The following is a 25,682-nucleotide window of genomic DNA, read 5'->3' on the forward strand; positions in this document are numbered from 1 at the left end:
GGAGCTATTGAAAGACTATGATATCATCATATTGTATCATCCCGAGAAGGCCAATGTGGTGGCCGATGCTTTGAGTAGAAAGTCAGTCAGTATGGGTAGCCTTGCATATATTCCAGTTTGTGAGAGACCGCTTGCATTGGATGTTCAGTCCTTGACCAACCAGTTCGTGAGGTTAGATGTTTCTGAGCCCAGACGTGTTCTAGCTTGTACAGTTGCTCGGTCTTCCTTGTATGAGTGTATCAGAGATCGGCAGGATAACGATCCTCATTTACTTGTCCTTAGAGACAAAATGCGGCATGGTGGTGCCAAGCAGGTTACTGTTGGGGATGACAGAGTTTTGAGGATGCAGGGTCATATTTGTGTGCCTAATGTGGATGGGCTTCGTGAGTTGATACTTGAGGAGGCTCACAGTTCTCGGTATTCTATTCACCCGGGCGCTGCCAAGATGTACCAGGACTTGCGACAACATTATTGGTGGAGGAGGATGAAGAAAGATATAGTTGCTTACATAGCTCGGTGCCTAAATTGTCAGCAGGTAAAATATGAGCATCAGAGACCCGGTGGTTTGCTTCAGCAGATAGAGATTCCTGAGTGGAAGTGGAAACGTATCACTATGGACTTTGTTGTTGGACTCCCACAGACTCAGAGAAAGTTCGACGCCGTATGGGTTATTGTGGATAGGTTGACTAAGTCAGCGCACTTCATTCCTGTGGAAGTTACCTATTCCTCAGAGCGGTTAGCAGAGATTTATATTCGTGAGATCGTCCGTCTTCATGGTGTGCCCGTGTCCATTATATCTGATCGAGGTACGCACTTTACCTCACATTTCTGGAGGGCTGTACAGCGTGAGTTAGGCACGCGGGTGGAGTTGAGTACAATATTTCATCCACAGACAGATGGACAGTCAGAGCGTACTATTCAAATATTGGAAGATATGCTTTGCGCTTGTGTTATAAACTTTGGAGGTTCTTGGGATCATTTTTTTCCACTTGGGGAGTTTGCTTATAATAATAGCTACCAGTTGGTTGGTTTGAACTGGGAGAGGCTCGGTTGTTGGGTACCGATTTGGTACAAGATGCCTTGGACAAGGTCAAGATTATTCAGGATCGACTTCGCACAGCTCAATCTAGGCAAAAGAGTTATGCCGACCGTAAAGTTTGTGATATTGCATTCATGGTTGGAGAAAGAATATTGCTCCGGGTTTCACCTATGAAAGGTGTAATGAGGTTCGGAAAGAAGGGCAAGTTAAGCCCTAGGTATATCGGAACCTTTGAAATTCTTGAAAGGGTGGGTGAAATAGCCTATACGCTTGCATTACCACCTAGTTTATCGACGGTTCATCCGGTGTTCCATGTGTCTATGCTCCGAAAATATCATGGTGACTCGTCCTATGTGTTAGATTTCAGCTCTGTCGAATTGGACAAGGATTTGACTTACGAGGAGGAGCCGATGGCTATTCTAGCCCTACAGGTTTGCCAGTTGAGATCAAAGAGTTACCCTTCAGTTCGAGTGCAGTGGAGTGGTCAGCCTATTGAGGCAGCTACTTGGGAGTTCGAGTGCGATATGCGGAGTAGATATCCCCACCTTTTCATCGGCCTAGGTACTTTTCTATGTCTGTTCGAGGACGAACGGTTGTTTTAGAGGTGGAGAATGTGATGACCCAAAAGGTCATCTTATGTTTTAGAACTCGAATCTGCGCTCTTAAGCCTTAAAAATCTCATTTTTTACCCTTCTCAATTTGCGTGCGCAGTCCGGCCAGGTTTCCGGAAAGCTTTTATGTTGAAAACTGATGCAAATAAGGATTTTTACCTTAAAAGTTGATTTTAGTTGACTTTGGTCAATATATTTGGTAACCGGGCCCGGATCCGTGCTTTGACGGTCCCGGTAAGTCCGTATCGAATTATGGGACCTGGAAGTATGCCCGGAATCGAATTTGGAGGTCCCTATCTTGAGTTATGAATTTTTGATTAAAATTAAAAGTTTGAAAATTATTTGTTTTTAAGAATTGATTGATATTTGGCATTGTTAGTATCGGGTCCGTATTTTGGTTCCGGAGCCCGGTACAGGTTCATTATGATATTTAAGACATGTCTGTGAAATTTGGTGAGAAACGGAGTTGATTTGACGTGATTCGGACGTCCAGTTGAGAAAATAGAAATTTTAAAGTGTTCTTGAGAATTTCATTTGATTTGGTGCTAAATTTAGAGTTCTAGGTATTATTTTAGCGATTTGATCGCGCGAGTAGGTCTGTATGATGTTTTTAGACTTGCGTGCATATTTGGTTTGGTTCCCCGAGGGCTCGGGTGCCATTCGGGCGATGCGTGAGTTGAGTTCAAACCTCAACAAGGCTGCTGGTGCACCAAATCTGGCGAAAGCCCCGCAGATGCGACCCAGGCCTGGACTTCATTTTTCCGCAGACTCTGAAAGACAGCCAGTTATATGGTAAGTTCTCAAAATGCGAGTTTTGGTTGAGTTCAGTTACTTTCTTGGGTCACGTTGTATCAGCATAGGGTATTCAGGTGGATCCTAAGAAGATTGAGGCAGTCCAGAATTGGCCTAGACCCATATCAGCTACAAAGATCCGTAGTTTTCTGGGTTTGGTGGGCTATTACCGTCGATTTGTCGTGGGGTTTTCCTCCATAGCAGCCCCGTTGATCAGATTGACCCAGAAGGGTTCCCCGTTCAGGTGGTCAGACGAGTGTGAAGCGATCTTTCAGAAGCTCAAGACAGCTTTGACTACGACACCAGTATTGGTGTTACCCACAGGTTCAGGATCTTATACAGTATATTGTGATGCATCTCGTATTGGTCTGGGTGCGGTATTGATGCAGGGTGGCAAGGTTATTGCATATGCTTCACGGCAGCTGAACGTTCACGAGAAGAATTACCCTGTTCATGATCTAGAGCTGGCAGCCATTGTTCACGCGCTGAAGATTTAGAGGCACTATCTTTACGGCGTGCCATGTGAGGTATTCATTGATCATCTGAGCTTGCAGTATTTGTTCAAGCAGAAGGAACTCAATTTGAGGCAGAGGAGGTTGCTGGAGCTATTGAAAGACTATGATATCATCATATTGTATCATCCCGGGAAGGCCAATGTGGTGGCCGATGCTTTGAGTAGAAAGTCAGTCAGTATGGGTAGCCTTGCATATATTCCAGTTTGTGAGAGACCGCTTGCATTGGATGTTCAGTCCTTGACCAACCAGTTCGTGAGGTTAGATGTTTCTGAGCCCAGACGTGTTCTAGCTTGTACAGTTGCTCGGTCTTCCTTGTATGAGTGTATCAGAGATCGGCAGGATGACGATCCTCATTTACTTGTCCTTAGAGACAAAATGCGGCACGGTGGTGCCAAGCAGGTTACTGTTGGGGATGACAGAGTTTTGAGGATGCAGGGTCATATTTATGTGCCTAATGTGGATGGGCTTCGTGAGTTGATACTTGAGGAGGCTCACAGTTCTCGGTATTCTATTCACCCGGGCGCTGCCAAGATGTACCAGGACCTGCGACAACATTATTGGTGGAGGAGGATGAAGAAAGATATAGTTGCTTACGTAGCTCGGTGCCTAAATTGTCAGCAGGTAAAATATGAGCATCAGAGACCCGGTGGTTTGCTTCACCAGATGGAGATTCCTGAGTGGAAGTGGGAGCGTATCACTATGGACTTTGTTGTTGGACTCCCACGGACTCATAGTAAGTTCGACGCCGTATGGGTTATTATGGATAGGTTGACTAAGTCAGCGCACTTCATTCCTGTGGCAGTTATCTATTCCTCGGAGCGGTTAGCAGAGATTTATATTCGTGAGATCGTCCGTCTTCACGGTGTGCCCGTGTCCATTATATCTGACCGAGGTACGCAGTTTACCCCACATTTCTGGAGGGCTGTACAACGTGAGTTAGGCACGTGGCTGGAATTGAGTACAACATTTCATCCACAAACAGACGGACAGTTAGAGCGTATTATTCAAATATTGGAAGATATGCTCCGCACTTGTGTTATAGACTTTGGAGGTTCTTGGGATCATTTCTTGCCACTTGCGGAGTTTGCTTATAATAATAGCTACCAGTCGAGCATTCAGATGGCTCCATATGAGGCATTATACGGAAGGCGATGCCGATCACCAGTTGGTTGGTTTGAACTGGGAGAGGCTCGGTTGTTGGGTACTGATTTGGTACAGGATACCTTGGACAAGGTCAAGATTATTCAGGATCGACTTCGCACAGCTCAGTCTAGGTAAAAGAGTTATGCCGACCGTAAAGTTTGTGATATTGCATTCATGGTTGGAGAAAGAATATTGCTTCGGGTTTCACCTATGAAAGGTGTAATGAGGTTCGGAAAGAAGGACAAGTTGAGCCCTAGGTATATCAGACCCTTTGAAATTCTTGAAAGGGTGGGTGAAGTAGCCTACAGGCTTGCATTACCACCTAGTTTATCGGCAGTTCATCCGGTATTCCATGTGTCCATGCTCCGAAAATATCATGGTAACCCTTCCCACGTGTTAGATTTCAGCTTTGTCGAATTGAACAAGGATTTGACTTATGAGGAGGAGCCGGTGGCTATTCTAGCCCGGCAGGTTTGCCAGTTGAGATCAAAGAGTTACCCTTCAGTTCGAGTGCAGTGGAGCGGTCAGCCTATTGAGGCAGCTACTTGAGAGTCCGAGTCCGATATGCGGAGTAGATATCCCCACCTTTTCATCAGCCTAGGTACTTTTCTATGTCCGTTCGAGGACGAACGATTGTTTTAGAGGTGGAGAATGTGATGACCCAAAAGGTCATCTTATGTTTTAGAACTCGAATCTACGCTCTTAAGCCTTAAAAATCTCTTTTTTTAACCCTCCTCGATTTGCGTGCGCAGTCCGGGCAGGTTTCCGGAAAGCTTTTATGTTGAAAACTAATGAAAATAAGAATATTTCCCTTAAAAGTTAATTTTTGTTGACTTCGGTCAATATTTTTGGTAAACGGGCCCGGATTCGTGCTTCGACGGTCCCAATAGGTCCGTATCGAATTATGGGACCTGGGCGTATGCCCGGAATCGAATTCGGAGGTCCTTATCTTGAGTTGTGAATTTTTGATGAAAATTAAAAGTTTAAAAATTATTTGTTTTTAAGAATTGATTGATATTTGGCATTGTTAGTATCGGGTCCGTATTTTGGTTCCGGAGCCCGGTACAGGTTCATTATAATATTTAAGACATGTTTGTGAATTTTGGTGAGAAACGGAATTGATTTGACGTGATTCGGACGTCCAGTTGAGAAAATAAAAATTTTAAAGTGTTCTTGAGAATTTCATTTAATTTGGTGCTAAATTTAGAGTTCTAGGCATTATTTTGGCAATTTGATCGCGCGAGTAGGTCTGTATGATGTTTTTAGACTTACGTGCATGTTTGGTTTAGAGCCCCGAGGGCTTGGGTGCCATTCGGGCGATGCGCGAGTTGAGTTCAAACCTCAACAAGGCTGCTGGTGCACCAAATCTGGTGTGCCCACACCTGCGAGCCTTTGGTCGCAGGTGCGAGTGAATGCCCCGCAGATGCGACCCAGGCCTGGACTTCATTTTTCCACAGATGCGGACTTATCTTCGCAGGAGCTGGACCACAGAAGCGAAACCTTGTCCGCAGGTGCGGCCCCAGTTGGCCCAGCCTTTTTCCTCAGAAGCGCACACCCCGTCCGTACATGCGGACGCGCAGGTGTGACCAAAGCACCGTAGGTGCGAAGGTCGCTGGGCAGTGAGCATTTAATTCGGACTCCAGGCATTTTTCTTCTCGTTTTCAAAAGGATAGGAGGCCTAGGGCGATTTTGCAAAGACATTTTCTTCCCTAAATCATAGGTAAGTGTTCCTTAACTCGTTTCTTTCAATCTTTTACTTCATTTCACTAGAAATCTAGAGTTTCATGGTAGAATTAGGGGTTAGGGTAGAAAATAGGGATTTCGGAAATTTGGGGATTTAGACCTCAATTTGAAGTCGGATTCCAAAACTAATTATATATTCGGGCTCGGGGGTGAATGGGGAAAAGGATTTTGGTCCGAACCTCGGGTTTTGACCAAGCGGGCACGAGGTTGATTTTTCGACTTTTTGGAGGAAAATTTGGAAAATTTAATTTATGTAATATAATTGATTCTTTTAGCAATATTTGATATTATTGAGTCATTTTTGAATAGATACGATGATCTGGAGGTGAATTCCAAAGGAAAAGGTGTGGTTGAGAATTAAGTGGCCTTCGGAGCGAGGTAAGTGTTGTGTCTAACCCCGACTTGAGGGAAGTAGGAACCTTAGATTATTTGCTAAGTGAAATTCATGTGAGCGGCGTATATGTGAGGTGAGGAGTACCTATGCGCCGCCAATTTACGTGTTTTTCCATGTTTCTCTATTTTTCCGATATTGTCTCATTCCTATGCCAAATTGCTACGTGTTATACTAGTGTTTTCAAATTATCATTCTTATTATATTTACGGAAATTTTCTGGTGATAATTGAGTTTTTATTTCAAAGTTAAGATTGATATTATGGAACCAAATGTTGAAGTAAGATTTGTACTTGTTATTCTATCTTCCTGTTGTTATTTATGCATTGCATTATGGTAAGGGGGAGTGTTAATGCACGAAGGGTGATGCCGTGCCGTATTGTGAGTGTTAATGCACGAAGGGTGATGCCGTACCATATTATGAGTGTTAATGCGCGAAGGGTGATGTCGTGCCATATTGTGAGTGTTAATGCACGAAGGGTGATGCCGTGCCATAATATGAGAGTAAAAGCACGAAGGGTGATGCCGTGCCGTTTCTATTAATTTTATGGTGAGATTGAGAGTAAAAGCACGAAGGATGATGCCATGCATTCTTCTTTACTGTATTCACTATTCCTGTTGATTCATAGTATATTGACTGCTCCGGTGATCATTCTGTTGTAGTTCTTTATCTTGTATTCCCCTCAGTATGTCTCCCCTCCCGACATTTCCTAATTAGTTCTTTATTCCTGTTATTTGTGTATACACTGTTAAATTGTACAGGTTGATTGTAGGTGCCTTGCCTTAGCCTCGTCACTACTTTGTCGAGGTTAGGCTCGACACTAACCAGTACATGGGGTCGGTTGTACTGATGCTGCACTATGCACTTTCTGTGCAGATTTTGATACTGGCTCGGGTTGATCGAGATTTGCTATTGGTCAGCTGTCCGGAGACTCAAGGTAGATCTGTCGGTGTTCACAGACCTTGAAGTCCCTGTCTATCTTTTTATGTCCTAATGTTTTCTTTAATTCAGACAATTGTATTTCTTTCACACTATTACTTGTAGTAAGTTCTAGATTGCTCGTGAATTGTGAATCCAAATCCGGGTGGTAGTAGTTAATATAGATTTATGATATTCCGCACTTGTTATATTTCATCGTAGTTAATTATTGCTAATTACTGAACGGAAATAAGGAATTGATAAATGATTCTCTAACGTTGGCTTGCCTAGTAAGTGAAATGTTAGGCGCCATCAAGGTCCCGTCGGTGGAAAATTTCGGGTCGTGACAACATCAAAAGTTCGATATTTACGAAAGATCGAGGATAATCGATCATAAAATTGTAAAAAATATGACTATGATGTTTCTCTTAAATCACTACTAGATATATTTCATGTTAGAAGATCATTTCAAAGAAATGAACTAAGAAGTAAGTAGCGAAAAAATCAGATTATATTTTTGTCACGACCCAAAATCCAACTAGTCGTGATGACACTTAACTCAACCCGCTAGGTAAGCCAACTTTCAATTATCCAATTCCACAAATAATTATTAAAGCAATTTAAGTGAATAATGATCTTAATCTTATACAATCCCCAAGAACTGGTAGTACAAATTATGAGCTTCTAAGAATACAGTATACAAAACAGAAATGAAATAAATACATAGTCTGTTTGAAAAATACATAAACAAAGCTTTTATAAATCTAAGGCTACCCTGAACAAGAGGCAGCTACAACATGAACACATGTACATCTTCAAGTATCGCAACCATCGAGCACAGCAACAACATCAGCCAACATCTGCACGTAATGTGCAAAAGTGTAGTATCAGTACAATCGACCCGATATACTAAGTAAGAAGCAAACCTAGCCGTAGGTTGAAAGTAGTGACGAGCTTCTACTAAGGTCGGGTCCATAACCAATAGTCCACAACAGTACATAACAACATAAAGCAAATAATACCAGAAGTAACTCAGAGATAAAATGCTCATCCAAATCATGATTTAAAAAAATAATAATAGTTCTTCCTTTCAAATACATCAGTGAAAACCCAAATCGTTTGCCGAAGTTGCCAAAAATATGAGTAGTTTGAAAATAATAATCTCTCCCAAAATCTTTTCAATAATAAATAAGATGTTTTATTTTCCTTCCGGATAACCCGTGTAAAACAAATGCCTCACTATGCCCATCTGTTAAAAAATGTGTGAGAAATCATGAATGATGTGATGTTGTACAGCATGAGAAGAATACATCTTTATTTATGTATGTCATGTGTGCATGCCAATGCGATGCAACTTAGTGGTAAAATCATAAACAACCCCTCGGGCAGAACATCACTCATATACAGCCCCTCGGGCAAATCTCACAGTCACCCATGCCTCTCGGGCATACCTCATAGTCACTCATGCCACTCGGGCATACCTCACAATCACTCATGCCACTCGGGCATACCTCACAATCACTCATGCCTCCTAGTCACTCAATACTCGGCACTCGCACTCAGTAGGTACCTACGCTCACTGGGAATGTGTATAGACTCCGGAGGGGCTCCTACAGCCCAAGCGCTATAATCTGCATGGACAACTTACGTGCTGCACGGACAACTCATGTGTTACACGGACAACTCACGTGCTATAATATCATATCAGAATCTGCACGGGCAACTCACGTGCCATAATAAGCCAATAAGGCCTGCTGCAGGCGGGCAGCCCCAATCCATATAATAGTAATAATATATATAAAGCCAACATATCCTGCTGCGGTGTGCAGCCCGATCCCAAAATATCCTCACAATCAGGCCCTCGGCCTCCCTCAGTCATCAATCTCTCCAGTCTCTCTCTCATGGGCTCACAATGTCATGAGAATTGCCCAAAAATGATGATATGATGCATCAATAAATAACAACAGAGGCTGAGATATGATATGCAATGAAATGAATATGACTGAGTATGAATTTTTAATTTAAACAAATAATTCATAGCAATATGACCTCTGTGGGTCTCAATAATACTGGCACATAGTCTCAACTTAAATTTTATATATGCTTTTCAGTTCAATTTCTTTAACTCATAAAACGCATGGAAAATGCCAAGATCATTTAACTACAAAATTTCACAGAAATAATTATGTCACAATTTCTATAGTGCACGCCCACACGCCCGTCACCTAGCATGTGCGTCACCTCCCAACAATTCACGAAATACATATATTCAGGGTTCATACCCTCAACTCCAAGATTAGAAGAGTTACTTACCTCGAACAAGCCGAATCCAATTTCGAGCAAGCTAAACAATGCTCCAGAAATCCCATTATGCGCGTATCAACTCCCGAACGGCTCGAATCTAGTCACAATTAATTTGATTCAGCTCACAAAAATTATAGGAATTAATTCCATATCAAAATACTAATATTTTACAAAACTCCGAAATTACGCCCCAAAATCACCCGTGGGGCCCACGTCTCGGAATCCGGCAAAACTCACAAAATATGATATCCCATCCAATTACAAGTTCAACCATACTAATTTCACTCAAATCCGATTCCAAATCGGTATTCAAACTTGAAAAATTCGTTTTGTGATATTATAGAAATTTTCTTCTATTTCTCTTGAAGATTCAATAATCTTACACCAAAAATAAAAATTAATTCATGAAATATAATCACAAGGGAGTCAAGAACACTTACCCCAAGTTGTGTGGAAATATTCCTCTCCAAAATCGCTCAAACCGTGCTCTAAAATTCGAAAATGGGTGAAAATGTCGAACCCTCGAACTTAAAGGATTCTGCCTAGTCAATCCGCACCTGCACCTCCGCTTGTGCGAGCAAAACGTCACATGTGCGGACTTCACTTGCCTGCCCAGTTTGCGCATTTGCGAGGAAACCATCGCATTTGCGTGGCCGCATCTGCGGGAAAGACATCGCAGATGCGAAAATCCTCAGCTTCTAGCCATCTTGCTTTTGCGTGCAATCTTCCGCATCTGCGCTCACGCAAGTGCGGAATTTTTCTCGCACCTGCGACCAATGCCTCACAGTCCCTTCCCGCATATGCGCTTGCCAGTCTCGTTTCTGCGAGCTCGCACCTGCGATGGAATTTTCGCAGGTGCGATTGCATCAGATGGCAGAAACTTCAGCTTTTTCTCCTAAGTCCGAATTGATCCGTTAGCCATCCGAAACTCGCCCGAGCCCCTCGGGACCCATCCAAATACACCAACAAGTCCTAACACACACCACAGACCTACTCAAGGCTTCAAATCACATCAAACAACCTCAAAATACGAACTACACACGGATTCAAGCTTAATAAATTTTAAAATTTCCAAATTCTACAAACGACGCCTAAACCTATTAAATCACGTCCGATTGACCTCAAATTTTGCACACAAGTCACATTTCACATTACGGACCTATTCAAATTTCTCTAATCGGATTACGACCCCCGATATCAAAAAGTCAAGCCCCCGGTCAAACTTCCCAAAAATTTAACTTTCGGCATTTCAAGCCTAATTCCACTACGGGCCTCCAAATAATTTTTCGGACACGCTCCTAAGTCCAAAATCACCGTACGGAGCTATTGGAATCATTAAAATTTCATTTCGGGGTCGTTTATACATAAGTCGACATCCGGTTAATATTTTAACTTAAGCTTTAAATCGTGAAACTAAATGGTCCAATTTATTCCAAAACCTCACCGGACCTGAACCATTTACCCCCGCAATTCACACAACTGTGAAGTACACTTTGAGCAGTAAATGGGGTTGTAATACTCAAAACGACCGGTCGGGTCGTTATAATTTTCTTACTTAATTATTATTTATATTAATTACTGCTCTATGTGATTTTTTATGAAGAATTATATTATGTAAAGGGCCAAAAGTACTACGTGGAACAACTTTGCCAAGTAATACAACATGAAGCCTTATAGAAAATCAAGAAGTATTATTTTGGGCCAAATAAAAAATAAAAAATAATAGTTTGGGATTCCAATTATACACCAAGTTTTGTTGTTCATGAAAGTTTAGGAATAATCAGTCGTGAGGTTCATGAGATTTAACATACTAATTTCTTCTTCAAAAATTATGATTCGCAAAGAGTTAGTGCTACAATTTTGGAAGAAAACAAAGTCAAGACTTCAAAGCAATGAATCAAGAAGAGAGGCATCAATACAAGGTTCTATTGTCTTTCTCTCGTTTAATACTAACCTTTTTCCCTATCTGATTTTGGCCTGACATTTCATACAATGATAAAGGTAGGTATCTTACTATATGAAGTTGAATGCACGCATGTTAGACATCATATATATAAAAAACCTACACTTATTTTTCCTTACTAAAATGAAGATGAGTTGACTTACACTATGCATGATTATATACATCATGAATTCGTATAAAGAATATTTCGCAAGTGTGTAAAACATGAATTAAACTACCATAATACTTTGAAAATTAAAGTATCATGAAAAATGACTCTAATATACTTACAATAAATTACTCCCGATTTTGATTAGAGGTTGAAGACGTTAAATAAATTTGATGCCTCTTTGTGATAAGGAACATAATATATATCTTTGAGTTATTGAGTTTTATGTTAACACTTAACACTTATGTAATGGAGGTGTATTATATTCCTTTAATCATATAAATGAGATTTGTGTGAGAAATTTATTTGGGCGAATATTTTCTAGAAAATAAAATTCTTAAAAGCAAGCACGTATTTCATCATCTTATACATGGAATTTGAGATGCTGGGCCAAGATGTGACAATAAAATATTTATTGTTGCAAAATACAAACAATGAACTCAAATAAAAGAAAAAGACATCCATGATGCGGAAAATAATTACGGGGTTGGAGTGATCATACCAGATTATTCCATTCTAATCCATTCTTCAAAAGATATTGTAGATCGGTTAACAAAAGGATGCACGTACGATATTCTTGTGTAATTTGCAATATCAAAGTAAAAAATAATGTCCTGCATTTTTTGACGTACACGTGCAACGTACGTGCAACGAAACTAGTTAAATAAAAATATAAGACTTATCATTGAAATCGAGATAAATAGTAGATAGCCTGGTTCCGGGAGCAATCCGAATGCAGCAATAAGAACAATGTTAGACAGAAAATAAAGTATTATTTAGTTTGAGAATAATGTGTAGCATAAGTTTGTCAGAGTTTTTCGTGTGTTACAATAGTTGTTCAAGTCCCTTTTTATAGCTATACCTAGGGAACAAGATCCTAGGATCAAGCCCCTCTTAAATGACGATAATGGGGGCCATTGATGAATGTGTAACGACAGGTCATGAATACCAAAAATCTCTGTAACAGCTGCATATTTAATACTAAGGAATATTCTTCATTAAATTCCATCTGATGACAAACATTCATTTGCCTCTCTTGACTGCGTTTCCTTCGGAATCTACCCGATACCAACCGAAGTTATTGTCCTCGGTCTTGATTTCTACTCGTTTCATCTTGCGTCCGCCTCCGATTCCATATGTCATGTAATCATTCGAGCATTTAATATAAATCAATTTTACCCTATACATATAGTCCCTCTACTTTTCGGTTGCATATCTTTGTATCATCAAAAAGTTGGTGAAGATTCCTTTCTTGGCGAAAATTTTCTGAACCCTCTAAAATATTTCTGACGCTTGATAAGACGCATATCTCCTCGCATTTAATACCCCGAATACGTGTTACTCCACGATTTAGTAATATTTTCACCGGTTCTCGAGGTAATCATGACCAGATTTTGGCAGCCTATATCTATACTTATACGCATCATTCTTCTTTTTTCACTTTTAACAACTTCATAAATTTCCTTTTGCAATTAACCTCCTTCTGCTTCATCTCTCTTTGATGTTCTTAAAAAAACTCTTATTATCTTCTTATTATTATGGCTTCTTATACTAATTCTTCTAAGAAATCTGGTCTTCTCTTCGGTGGAGGCCTGAAAAAAAGCAAAGATAAAGAGGTTGATGTTGATGTTGATCCTCCCACGGTGAGCACCATCATCCCTGAACATCCGAACACTGCCAAATATTTCGAGGAGAAGTTTCCACCCTCGAACTTGGGCTGTTGGTAAATATCCTTCTTCTATTTGTCCTTCCAGTATTCCTGCTATGAAGAAGTACTGTGACTGTCGTGCCATAAATATTATTGCTCCCGATCTAGTGGAGAGGGTACCCTTCACTAAGAAGGGTTTCACGTACGTTTACACGTACCCCTTCACTTTGAGCCTATTCTCATTGAGCGAAAGACTTGACCCCATGATCTTGAAGTTCTGCCACCAGTATCAAGTCTGTTTGGCACAAGTAGGCCCCTCTGTGTATCAAACGGTGCTAGTCTGTAGCGGTTGTGCTTGGAGACGAAGGAGCCTCTCACCATGGCACATATGATGAACCTTTACTCCCCCAAAAATCTTTCGTGGGGGAGTAATAAACTTTAGCAAGCGTGGCCACCATGCTTTGCTTACCAGCATGGATGATGACAATAATCGTGGATGGATGGAGCGGTTTATCATCGTTGCTACCAGGGATATCATCCCGTCCAAAACTCCATCTTTCCCCAAATTCTGGAATCGTTCACATAAGTTCAAAGCTTATCTCTTTCTCTGAAAATAGGTTGTTTCATGTCATTGCTAACCCTTATTCTTTCGTTATTTCAGCAACTTGGTGGACACTACCAAGGATTAAAGTCCTGGACTGGTGGGTTCATAAGATTCTGGATATCACTACACCATAGAGCCTCCGGTGGAAGGAGTTGTCCCCCAAATATGGGTGGAGGGCCAAGAACCACGGTAAAATAACTCTTCCTTTGTTCCACCTTTGTACATGAGAAAATCTGCTAACCCTACCTTCTGTTTCTTGCACTGAGGAGGATGATTTGGTCGATCCCGTAGAGTCTGCGAGGTTGTTGCATGAGGCTCTCACCTGGACCGGTGCCCTCGGGTCTGCTCCCGGTGTAAGCGCTTCTCCTCGGCCAGGGATAAAATTAGAAAGTGAAGAAAACCACACCCGAGCCAGCCGCAATCACTGTGGTTATTGACGATGAGGGGGAAGCTAGTGATGGGGAGGTTTCCCACCAAAAGAGACGACGATCTTCATCAACTCAAAAGAATGCTCAATCTGGAGAGCTTGAAACCCCAACCGAGGGCGAGCTCTTTGAAGAAATGGATTTGGTGGAGAATGCCGATTCTCCCATTCCAGTCTCAGTTGCTGCTTTTGGTCCTATGAGGTCAAATACTGGGTCTCTTCTGCCTTCGGTTGGTAAGCAACCAACAAATAACATTGCCTCTGTCGCAACTTCTTCTCAACCTATAACACCATCAGCTTTATCTCCCTCCACACTGTCCATGCCTTCATCACCAGCAACTGCTACATCTCCTCCGCTGGCCGCAAATGCCCGAGAGGAGTATGTCCCTTTTCCCAGTCCCCTGACCATGGGAATTTGGGGCATAACTATTCACCCCATTCTGTAGATCCCCAAGGGAGGAGGAGTGTCTCTCTCTCGGTTTCAAAGGAGTGTCATCTGCTGTCCAGGCCAGTGGAGCTCGCCAATTACCTGAAGCCGCTGGCTTTAGAAAAAGATAAGAAGAAAATACACACTCTTTCAGGGAAGTGTATGTTAAATAACTCCATGCACAATGCAGCAATAGTATTGTACATGTTCTTCTTACTGCTTGTTTCTATTCGTCTATTACAACAGGGTTTCTGATTTTGATATTTGTTTTTCAGGCCAACTTCCTCGCTTCTGAGGGCCTTCATAAATTGATCCTTAACAAAGAAGGACTTATGTCAGAGTGGGATCAACTGTTGGCAGAGAGGAACCAACTCGGCGTGCGCCTTCTGGTGTTAGACATACTCTATGTACCATATAAGGAGAAAAATCTTAGAAGAGGCCAAAGCTGGCATTATTGATATCGACGATGAGAGTGCCAAGGCCCGAACGCTGGAGTTAACTGCTCGAGAATGTCTACCAGCTCAGCCTGATGAAACTGACTCTTCTAGTCACGGTTTCGAGTTTTTGGGAACCGAACCAAGACCTTGAACCGACAACAGATCCGCCTATTTTCCCCAGGGGCGTAGATGCTTCTCTCCCCCCGAGTTCCGATGGCGATGAAGCTTATCCTTTTTGATTTCTTTTCTTCTATTGTTTTCTTTTTGTAGTTTTGTACTTATGTCACTTGTCACGTTTGATAAATAAAAGGACTTTTTGTTTAAGCATTGCGCAAGGTTCGTGCTTTTTTGCGTCGAATTAAGTAAGGCTTTGGGTATGTTTTCTTTCGATAGCCTTTGGGTTCCGGGCATAAACTCTTCCGGAACCAACCCTTTACTATGAGGGTTTCCTAAGAGAGGGTCATCTTATATTTATAGTGCTCTTGAAGAGGACGTCTCCTATTTATTCCGGCACTAGCATTTGAAGTTCTTAGTCAACTTTCAAATGATAAAATCAATTCATCGTTTGGACAAGAAACAAGATAAAAATAAAAGGACTTCATTTTATTCCTTCTATCTTCAAAAGTACATAAGCATTCGTTTGCTAAAAGAAAAGAAATTGCCAATACATGTGGCTAATTTGTACAACTTGTTTCTACGAGGCTAGCTGTGTAGTCCCCGGTCCGGATGAGACATTATTGTTCCCGGGTCTTACAGTCCCGGTTTTCGTGGCAATCAGGTTGCCGTATTCTCATACTATTCTCCCTAGTGTTTGAATGTGAAGAATGCGAATTGGAACACTGAAAGTCTTTCTTCTTTGAGGAAAAACAATAGTGAATGGTTGGATAATATTTAGTTTGATAGCAAGCTTCGCTTCCCATTAGGAATAGTGCCTTGTCATTTAAAGGTCTTAACTTTGCTGATGATACTTCTTTCGTAGTATGTTTTTCGTTGCTGCTTCATTAAACATCTTGCCAGAAAAACTGAATTGGGACAAAAAACTGGTCTAAGGGAAAAAGAGTGCAACAAATACTTTCAGTATAAGTAGGATCCATCAGCAGTAATACCTTTTGAGGTGAGTCACGTTCTAGTTGCTTGGCAATTTGACTCTATCTTGATTCTCTAGTTCGTATGATCCTTTTTCGATCACAACTGAAACTCGGTAGGGGCCTTCCCATGTTGGACCCAACTTTCCTGCGTTGAGCTCTTAGGTGTTCTGAGTCACTTTCCTAAAAATCAAGTCTCCCACTTTAAAGTAGCGGAGATTGGTCCTCCGATTATAGATCTTTCCATCCTTTGTTTCTGAGCCACCATTCTTATATGTGCCAAGTCCCTGCATTCGTCAAGTAGCTCTAGTTTGACCAGCAATGCCTCATTATTTGCTTCTTCGTCCGCCCGGAAGTACCGCATGGTCGGTTCTCCTACTTCCACTGGGATCAGAGCCTCAACACCGTATACGAGAAAGAACGGTGTCTCCCCCGTGCTCGACTTGGCCGTCGTCCGGTATGCCCATAGCACTCCCGGTAACTCCTCGGGCCACTTGCCTTTAGCTGCTTCCAACCTCTTTTTGAGGTTTTGAATAATCACCTTATTGGTCGATTCCGCCTGCCCATTTGTTTAGGTGGTATGGAGAAGATGTGATTCTTTTAATTTTTGGGTCTTCAAGAAATTTTGTGACCTTGGAGCCTGTGAATTGTGGCCTATTATCGCAAGCAATCTCCTTTAGTATTCCGAATTGAAAAATTATTTTTTTCCACAGGAAATCGACCACTTCACGCTCACTGATATTTTGGTAAGGACCTATTTCAACCCATTTAGTGAAGTAATCAGTTAAAATTAAAAGAAATCTTACCTTCCCGAGACCCGGCGGTAGCGGTCCAACTATGTCCATCCCCCATTTCATGAATGGCCATGGGGATAGTACAATATGCAAGAGTTCTGCCGGTTGATATACCAACTGTGTGTGGCGCTGACACTTGTCGCATTTTTGAACGAATGCCTTCGCATCTTGCTCTATCCGGGGCCAGTAGTATCCGAACCTAACTAATTTTAGTACCAATGAATATTCTCTGAAATGATTCTTGCAGATCCCTTCATGAACCTCTCTCATGACGTAATCTGTCTCTGAGGCTCCTAAACATCAGGCCAACGGGCCTTGGAATGACTTTCTATATAACATCCACCCAGAGTCTGTAACGAGTCGCTTTAGTGCGGAGTGCCTAGGATGCCTTTGGGTCTTCGGGCAGCTTGTCATTCTGAAGGTAATTGATGAACTCATTACTCCTGTCCCAGAATAAATTTTTTTATTTACTTCACAATAAACACCCACATCTATTACCGAATGCATAAGTTGATCGACGATACCGAAATTTGATCCTTTCATCTCCGTGAACGATCCTAAATTGGCCAATGCATCTACTTCTGCATTTTCTTCTCTTGGGATATGGGTGATCGACCACTCCCTGAACTGTGCGAGCGAAGTTTGAACTTTAACCACATATTGTTGCATGCGCTTCTCCTTTGTGTCAAAGATTCCATATACTTGATTTACTACTAGCTGGGAATCGCATTTGATTTCAATGACCTCGGAGTCAATCCCCCGGGCCAGTTCAAGTCCCGCAATCAAAGCCTCATACTCGACTTCATTGTTAGTTAAGGGAACAACTTTTATGGCGTGCCTTAGGGTTTCACCTGAGGGCGTGATTAAGACCACTCCGAGCCCAGACCCTTTCACATTAGAAGCTCTGTTCGTGATCAAAACTCCTGATGTCATTTCCTACACCATCACTACCTCTTTCGCTGCCATAGGTAGTAACCCGAGACTGAAATCAGCGACAAAGTCAGCCAAATACCTATGACTTGATTGCAGTCCTAGGCTTGTACTCAATATTAAATTCACTAATTTTAACTGCCCATTTGGCCAGCCGACCTGACAACTCATGTTTGTGAAGGACATTCCGCAGGGGAAAGATTGTCACCACGGCTATTGGGTGGCACTGAAAATAAGGCCTAAGCTTTCGAGAGGTGACTACGAAAGCTAAGGCTGGTTTTTCAAGGTGCGAATAATGAGTTTTTGCTCCCGACAAAATTTTTCTAACATAATAGACAGGAGATTGCTTACATGCGTCCTCCCGGACTAGAACGACACTTACTGCTATCTCCGAAACCGCTAAGTATATTAACAATTGTTTGCCTTCCTCCGATTTTGATAGTAGCGGGGGGCTTGATAGGTAATGTTTCAGATCTTTTAAGGCCTATTAGCATTTTGGAGTCCATTCGAAGTTGTTCTTCTTTTTTAGAAGTGAGAAGAAGTGATGAAATTTTTTCGAAGACCGAGAAATGAACCTGCTTAGAGCGGCCAATATTCCGGTTAGCCTTCGGACTTTCTTCACGCTTATTAACTGGTCTGGGATGTCCTCGACGGCTTTGATCTTATCAGAAACCATAGCTTACTCCGAACGCGCATTTTTCGGGGTTGAGCTTCATGTTGTGCTTCCTTAGGATATCGAAGGTTTCCCGGAGGTGTTTTAAATGGTCACTTGCATTCAAAGACTTGACCAACATATCATTTATGTATACCTCCATTGCTTTACCTATTTTTTTTTCGAATATCTTGTTCACGAGCCTCTGATAAGTAGCTCCGACATTTTTAAGCCCGAAGGGCATCACATTGTAATAATATGTGCCAAAGTTCATTATAAATGAAGTCTTTTCCTGATCCTCCGGGTTCATCTTAATTTGATTGTACCCAGAATAGGCATCGAGAAAATTCATTAACTCGTGTCCGGCCGTTGCATCAATCATTTGATCAATGTTTGACAGTGGAAATGAGTCTTTTGGGCATGCCTTATTCAAGTCTTTATAATCTATGCATATTTGAAATTTATTATTCTTTATCAGAACTACAACTACATAGGCCAGCCAGTTGGGTACTTCACCTCTCGGATTGAACCAATGTAAAGTAACTGAGTTACCTCTTCTTTAACAAACCTGTTTCTGACCTTGGCGATTGGGTGTTTTTTCTGCCTTACCAATGGGATGCTTGGGTCTAGGCTTAGCTTGTGCACGGCCACCTCTAGCGGGATACCTGTCATATCCGTGTGCGACCATGCGAAACAATCAATGTTAGTTTTAAGAAAATCAATAAATCCTGACCTGAGCTCGGGTTTGTGTCCTGTCCCCAAGTGAAATTTTAACTTCGGAAATTTTTTGAACAAAGCCACTTGGTCGATTTCTTCTTCCATGGACTGGGTCGCATCTGTTTCTTCCGGTACCTGAAAATATCTTGGTACCTAGTGGGATTCCGACAACTCCTCCCCTTTGTCATCTTCTCTTGGTTTGGAGGCAGGCGTCGATTCCTGTAATTGCTATGTGTTGAGTTCCTTCCCTTTATTGCTAGAAATCGATACCGCGTTCATTTCCCTTACTGGCGGTTGACCCCCTCCAGAGTCGAGAATTTCAGCAGTTGGTGGTATGTTGATGGTACGGCCTTCATATCATGTAACCATGGTTTGTCGAGAATTATGTTGTAGCCCATTTCATCGTCTATCACTTCAAATAAGTTGGTTTTCATGACCCCTTAGGCATTCGTGGGTAGCAAGATCTCCCTTCGGGTTGTCACACTTGCTAAGTTGAACCCGACAAGGAGCTTTGTTGTCGGAATAATACTTCCGGTTAGCTTGGCTTGTTCCAACACTTTCATTGAATGATGTTAGATGAACTTCCTGGGTCAACCAAAACACGTTTAATCTTGAAATCTACAATGTTAATAGAAATTACCAGGGCATCATTGTGCGGTAGGAGAAGTCCGTCGGCGTCTTCTTCCGTGAAGGTGATGTCATCTTCAGCGACTTCTCGGAGTCTCTTACAATGAAACAACGATACCTTTGTCTTCTTGGCTGCTGAAAAGCTACGATGTTGATCTCATTCCCCCCGAAAATCATGTTGATAGTTAGTTGAGGAGGGTCTTTCCTTATCTTCGAGGGTTTTGCGTTGTCCCGGTTGCGACCGTAATTATTCCTGGCCTTGTCTCTTAAGAATTCTCTGAGATGGTTGTTCTTTAACACGTTGCCACCTCCTCGTGCTAAGGTCGGCAGTCCCTAGTTCGGTGGACATTAGTCCTATGGTGTTCACACCATAAATTAGGATCCCTCTGACTGGGACCAAATCTCATTGGCCTCGGGAACCGTGCTTCCTTGATGTTTCTTATTGCCGATACCAGCTCCAGTATGCTAACATTGAAATCATACTCCAATAGCCTGGGATAAGTGGAATCCCGGGAACCCGATACCTCTTTGTCCAGCAACGACCTGTTGTTCTGGCCGCGGTCAGTTCTCCTATCTGCTGACCGGAACCCTTTGTTGTCGCGTGCTTTGATCTTTTCTGTAACGACCCGACTTGTCATTTCGAGAATTTATATTCCGTTCAGTGACTTAAGGTCTCGAGCAATTTCGTAATATGTATTATGACCCGTATATGGGGTCGAGTTTGGTTTTCGAAAGATTCAAGATTTAATTGAAAGAACAATTCTCATTTATAAAGCTTAAATTTCTAAAGTTCGATCGGAGATTTGACTTTTGAGAGAACGACTCCTGAATAAAATTTTGATGATTCCAATAGCCTCATATGGTGATTTCGGACTTAGGCGCATGTCCGGATTTAGATTTGAAAGTCCGTAGGACAATTTGGCGCATTCTGGCGAAAGTTGGAAAATAGAAGATTTTTTGAAAAGTTTGACCGGGAGTTGACTTAATTGATATCGGGGTCGGAATTCAATTCTGGAAATTGAAACAATTACATTATGCCATTTATGACTCGTGTGCAAAATTTGAAGTTATTCCGGATTGATTTGATACGTTTCGGCGCAAATTATAGAATTTGAAAGATTTGAAAACTCATAATTCGATTAGAGACGCGATTCGTAAATTCAGCGTTATTTGATGTGGTTTGAGGCCTTGACTAAGTTCGTATTATATTTTGGTATGTATTGCTATATTTTCTTAAGATCCCGAGGTCCTCGGGTAAATTTCCGGATGGTTAACGGATTGATTTTTAGACTTGAAGGAACTACTAGAAATCTGTTGCTAGTGTTTTCGCTTCTGCGGAAGCTTTTTTGCAGAAGCGACCTCGCAGGACTGAGATGAAGCTCGCATAAGAAAAATTGGGAAGGAAGAATGGACTGGGCAGAGGTTGCAGGTGGGAAGAATTTCCCGCACCTGCGTGATCGCAGAAGCAAGTAAAGGGAACGCAGAAGCGGACAGCAGCATAAAAGCGCAACTCCAGCCGCACCTGCGGTTGCGCAGAAGCGGAGCCTTGTCCGCAGGTGCGTCGTTTCGGCTGGCAGTGGTGTTTCGCATAAGCGAGATTGGTCTTGCAAAAGCGAGGCCGTAAATACGACTAATTGATCCGCAGAAGCGGAACTGGGCAGAATCATAAGGACCAAAAAATGGTCATTTCTTCATTTTCGATTGGAATTTTTGGAGCTCGGTTCTACATTCGAAAGTGATTATATTTCATAAATCCATGGTTATATTCATCGTTTAATTCGAGTTTTGATGGAGGAAATTGGGATTTTTGTAAAACATTTCAAATAAAAAATGAAAAATGCATGATTTGGAGGATAATTTGTTATTGGAATTCAATAAAATTAGTATGGTTGAACTCGTATCGGAATGGGTATTCGGATTTCGTAAAAATTCTGTCGGGTTCCGAGAGGCAAGCCCCACGTTGACTTTTGGTTGACTTTTTAATGCAAAATTTTAAGTTGATGTTTTATTATCCGGAATTATTTTCGATAAATTTTAATGAAGTTATACAATTAATTTGGATAGATTTGAGCTGTCTAGAGGTCAATTCAAGCAAGAAGGTTATTTTGGAATATCGTCCTAACTTCAAAAAGGTAAGTATCTTGCCTAACCTTGAGTGGGGGAATTACCTCTTAGGCATTGAGTTGTATGGGCCATTTGTGTAATGTGAAAGTCGTGTATGCGAGGTGACGAGTACGTACTTGGTTTATATGTGCAAATTATATCGGTAAATTTGTAGACACCCTTAAGTATTAAATTGGAAATTGTTAGTACTTATTAAATTTTTATTTTCATGCCTCATTCCTTATTTTTCTAGTTTGTAATTTATATGATAATTTGGTGTGATGGCCACTTGAATTTTTATGTAAATTCCATGTGTTTGTTGATTTGATATTTCTTAGAAATAATCACATTATGGATTTTTCATTTGCAAATAATTAAGTAAATAAGTTTAAATTGAGGCGTTTGTATATTCATCAAAATTTGGATTTAAGAAGAGGTTGTTCTTGCTGAGTTATTCTTCCGTCCTTGCTCTTGCATATTTATTTTGGGACTACGAGACTTTTACTCGGGAGACCTCATTGTCACGACCCAATTTCACCTATAGGTCGTGATGGCGCCCAACACTACAGCTAGGCAAACCAACTAATAAATCAAACGTACATTGGTTAAACTTTTATTCTAAGAAAATAATAAAATACCAACTTCTACCAGTGTGTGTGCCAAGACCCGGTGTCACAAGTGCATGAGCATCTAATAGATTATACAAAACTCTGAATACTGTCTGAAATAAAATAGACAGAATGTAAATACAAGAAGAGATACTGGTAGCTGCAGAACGGCCCGGAAAGGTAGCTCACCACTATGCCTCGGGATGACGTGGATATGTGATGATAGGTCCTCCACTAGTACCTGTCTCAGATCCTGCACAAAAAGTGCAGCAAATGTAGTATGACTACGCAAACAACGTGTACCCAGTAAGTATCAAGCCTAATCTCGAAGTGGTAGAGACGAGATGGCCAACTTTGACACTCACTATGGGTCAATAATAATAATTGAAATAAGACTAGAATATTTAAATCAGCATGATTCCTAGAATATAACAATAATTTATTTAACCAGCAGAAATAGTTAAATTTCTTCAATTTCAATAAAATTCCACTATATCAAATAGCTTTACAAGCTGCAATTCAATTTCAATGAATTTTCAATTTATCAAATAGCTTTACAAGCTGCAATAAACCGTCAAAGTATCATGTAATTATTATTATTATTAAGCACGATTTCTTCCGAGGTCGTTCGGCCCGATCCAGAATATTGTGTACACTGCTGAGGGACATGCGTCACGATCCATAGATGCATCTATCCTGCCGAGGCGTTCGGCCCGATCCACAAGAAAGGAGGACATTTTCTTATGTACCTCCAGAATAAGAGTATTTATTGTAAAGTTTATTCGAGAGGATAACAATTTATTTCAACAATTAATTAATCTAAACAAAATTAAGCATATGAAGATTTCATATTTCTCTACCCTTCATAACAATTCACAATATATACATCAAATATTTTAATTAATAAAGAATATAATTTACACAAGTAATTCATGCTTTGAATCCTAAACTACCCGGACTTTAGTATTAATAGTAGCTACGCACGGACTCTCATCACCTCGTGCGTACGTAGCCCCCGCAATTTAGCAAAAATATATTTAATTTAATCACCTATGGGGTAAATTTCCCCCTCACAAGATTAGGCAAGAGACTTACTTCAATTTGCTCCAATTTAATCCACTAAAAGGCCTTTTCCACCATAATCCAACTTTATCTGGCTCGAATCTAGACAAAATAATTTGATATAATCAACTAAAATTATAGGGATCAATTCTATAAGAAAATACTATATTTTTAATAGAAATTCCGAAATTAATTAAAAATTTGTCCGTGGGGCCCACATCTTGAAATCCGGTGAAAGTTATGAAATCCGATAACCCATTCAATTACGAGTCCAACGATACTAGTTTCACTCCAATCCGACTCCGAATCGATACCGAAATCCCAAAAATTCGTTTCTATGAGATTTCTAAAAATTTCCCAAATTTAAATCTCAAAACACTAATTTATGGTGAAAACAATGATATACTTGTATATGTAGACCAAATCCGAGTTAGAATCACTTACCCCAATGTTTTTCCCTTGAAAATCTGCCAAAAGTCGCCTCTGCTCAAGCTCAAGTTCGTCAAAAATGGCAAATGGGACGAATGCCCTCTTTTTATAAAACTGCCCAGCAGCCTTCGGAACTGGTCCTCGATCGCGGTTTCGATCACAGGCTCGAGCCTGGACCTCGGTCATGGCCTCGATCAGGGCATCGAGGTTGGGCCTTCGATCAGGACATCGAGGCTGTGCCTTCGATCAGGGCATCGAGCAGGGTCTCGATCCTAGCCCTCGAGTCTTACCTTCGATCATGTCCTCGAGCTGGACCTTCGATCGTGGCTTCGATCTCAAGCTCGAGCCTGAGCCTCGTCAACCCTGAGCTCGATACTTGGGCTCGATATCAACTCAGAATATCCAACAGAAGAGGAAACACTGCAGCAGCTTTTAAGTCCAATTTGTTTTTAATCTGTTAACTATCTGAAACTCACCCGAGGCCCTCGGGACCTCAACCAAATATACCAACAAGTCCTAAAATATCATACGAACTTAGTCAAACCTCTAAATCATATCAAACAACGCTAAAACCATGAATCATACCCCAATTCAAGCTTAATGAAACTAAGAGTTTTCAACTTCTACATTCGATGTCGGAACCTATCAAATCAACTCCGATTGACCTCAAATTTTACACACAAGTCATAAATGACATAATGGAGCCATAAAAATTTTCAGAACTGGATTCCGACTTCGGTATCAAAAAGTCAACTCATCGGTCAAACTTCCAAACTTAAATTCTTATTTTTAGCCATTTCAAGCCTAATTTAACTACGGACTTCCAAATAAAATTCCGAATATGCTCCTAAGTCCAAAATTACCATATAGAGCTGTTGGAATCATTAAAATTCTATTCTGAGGTCATTTTCAGATAATTAGGCATCCGATCACTATTCGAACTTAAACATTTTAATTTTTCTTCAACATTCCATATCTCGGGCTAGGGACCTCGGAATTTGATTCTGGGCATACACCCAAGTCCCAAATCACGATACGGACCTACCAAAACTGTCAAAACACTGATCCGAGTCTGTTTGCTCAAAATATTGACCAAAGTCAACTCAATTGAGTTTTAAAGCTCTAATCCACATTTTAAATCCATTTTTCACATAAAAACTTTCCATAAAATTTTACGGATTACGCACGCAAGTAGAGGAATGATAAATAGTACTTTTCGAGGTCTTATAATACATAATTAATTATTAAATTTAAAGATGATATTTTGGGTCATCACACTCATGTACTGCATATTTACTTTGGGACTACGAGTCGGTAACTTGGGAGATCCCCATGTACTGCATATTTACTTTGGGACTACGAGGTGGTACCTCAGGAGATCCCCCTGTACTTTGGGACTACGATGCGGTACCTTGGGAGATCCCCATATCTTGCATATTTATTTTGGGTCTACGAGGTGGTACCTAGGGAGATCCCCATATTGAGCATGTACATTTGGGTTTACGAAGCGATACCTCGGGAACGCCCCTGTTGTTTACCTCTATTTGTTGTGTTGTTACTTATCTGT

This window comes from Nicotiana tomentosiformis, chromosome 3 (assembly GCF_000390325.3).
Source record: "Nicotiana tomentosiformis chromosome 3, ASM39032v3, whole genome shotgun sequence".
NCBI lineage: Eukaryota > Viridiplantae > Streptophyta > Magnoliopsida > Solanales > Solanaceae > Nicotiana > Nicotiana tomentosiformis.